General features: G+C 31.1%; 1 pseudogene; it reads left to right on the top strand.

Moving 5' to 3' along the window:
* The first annotated feature begins 302 nt into the window (after positions 1 to 302).
* On the top strand, positions 303 to 1,037 carry LOC123885478 (annotated as a pseudogene).
* Positions 1,038 to 1,427: the final 390 nt, after the last annotated feature.

Raw genomic sequence — 1,427 nt, 5'->3', positions numbered from 1 at the left:
ATTAGGGACTAAAAACAAAACAATTCTTTTTTATAGGAATGAGATTTTTTATAGGGACAAAAACTAAAATTCATTAATTTTATAGAGATTAAAACATATTTAACCGTTATATCTTCGATGCAATCGGAGCTTTCCAAAATATACATGTGTGATAGAATATTTGATAATTAGAATTTAAGATTAGATAGATCTTTTTTTAATTGATGAGGTCTACTACATCCCTATGAGATATAAAATATTTTTTGTCTATATTTTTATCTTTAATAATTTAATTTTATTTCATTCCTATCCAAGTAGTTGAATCACACATTAAAAAGTTTGATCAAAGTAAAATGATTTTTCTACGATTTATAGAACATGTTTGTGGGAGGAACCGACACAACCTCGTCAACATTAGAATGGGCGGTTTCAGAGCTCGTGAAACATCCCACAATAATGAAGAAAACACAAGAAGAAGTAAGAAGAGTTTTAAATGATAACTCAAAAGTAGAAGAAAGCGACATCAATCAAATGAACTATTTAAAGTGTGTAGTGAAAGAAACTCTCAGATTACATCCAGTTCTTCCTTTTTTTGGTGCCTCGAGAAACAATATCTAACGTGAAATTAAACGGGTACGAAATTCCTGAAAAAATAAGTGTATATATCAATGCATGGGCAATACAAAGGGATCCTAAAAATTGGGAAAATCCGGATGAGTTCAAGCCAGAGAGATTTGAACACAATCAAGATGGTTTTAAAGTTCAAGATTTTCATTTTATCCCATTTGGTTTTGGGAGAAGGGGATGTCCTGGAATGAATTTTGCAATAACTACTATTGAATATGTGCTTGCTAATATTCTTTATTGGTTTGATTGGAAGCTACCTGAAACAGATGAGGGTAAGCAAGATATAGATATGAGTGAAATATTTGGATTTGCTCTCACCAAGAAAGAACCACTTCTTTTAAAACCAATACTCCATTTTCATTAATGTAATTTCCAAGTTTTTTGTGGTCAAAGTGATTACTAGTATATAATTTGTACTAACTTTTATTATTTTCTTGTTGTAAGGTTAAAGGTGTGTCCTGTGTGTTGGATGCATAATAATTATGGAATTGTTGTTTTCCATGTTCTTAAACTTAAGAAAATGATAAATTTTAGGTATATGTGCTTATAGGGTTGTCTCATTGGTCTTATTTATTCTGGTGTGGATGGCAAGCAGACCTACTACTCCGTCCTAAAATATAAGTAAAAATAAGTCAAAGAAACTTGATGTATTTGGTTAAAGATTTGGACCAAATACATTCACTTTTGTTGACCAACTTTTGCTTATATTTTGGGACGGAGGGAGTATATTTCTTGGTTTCAATAGGACTTCTTACAAGCGTTGTTTCTATCTACTATTATCTAAAGGGTCATGTTAACTTGTGCCCTAAGGGCACATGTTA

The sequence above is a fragment of the Trifolium pratense genome, linkage group LG5 (assembly GCF_020283565.1).
Source record: "Trifolium pratense cultivar HEN17-A07 linkage group LG5, ARS_RC_1.1, whole genome shotgun sequence".
NCBI classification, from domain to species: domain Eukaryota; kingdom Viridiplantae; phylum Streptophyta; class Magnoliopsida; order Fabales; family Fabaceae; genus Trifolium; species Trifolium pratense.
This window is presented reverse-complemented; position numbering and strand designations above follow the sequence as displayed.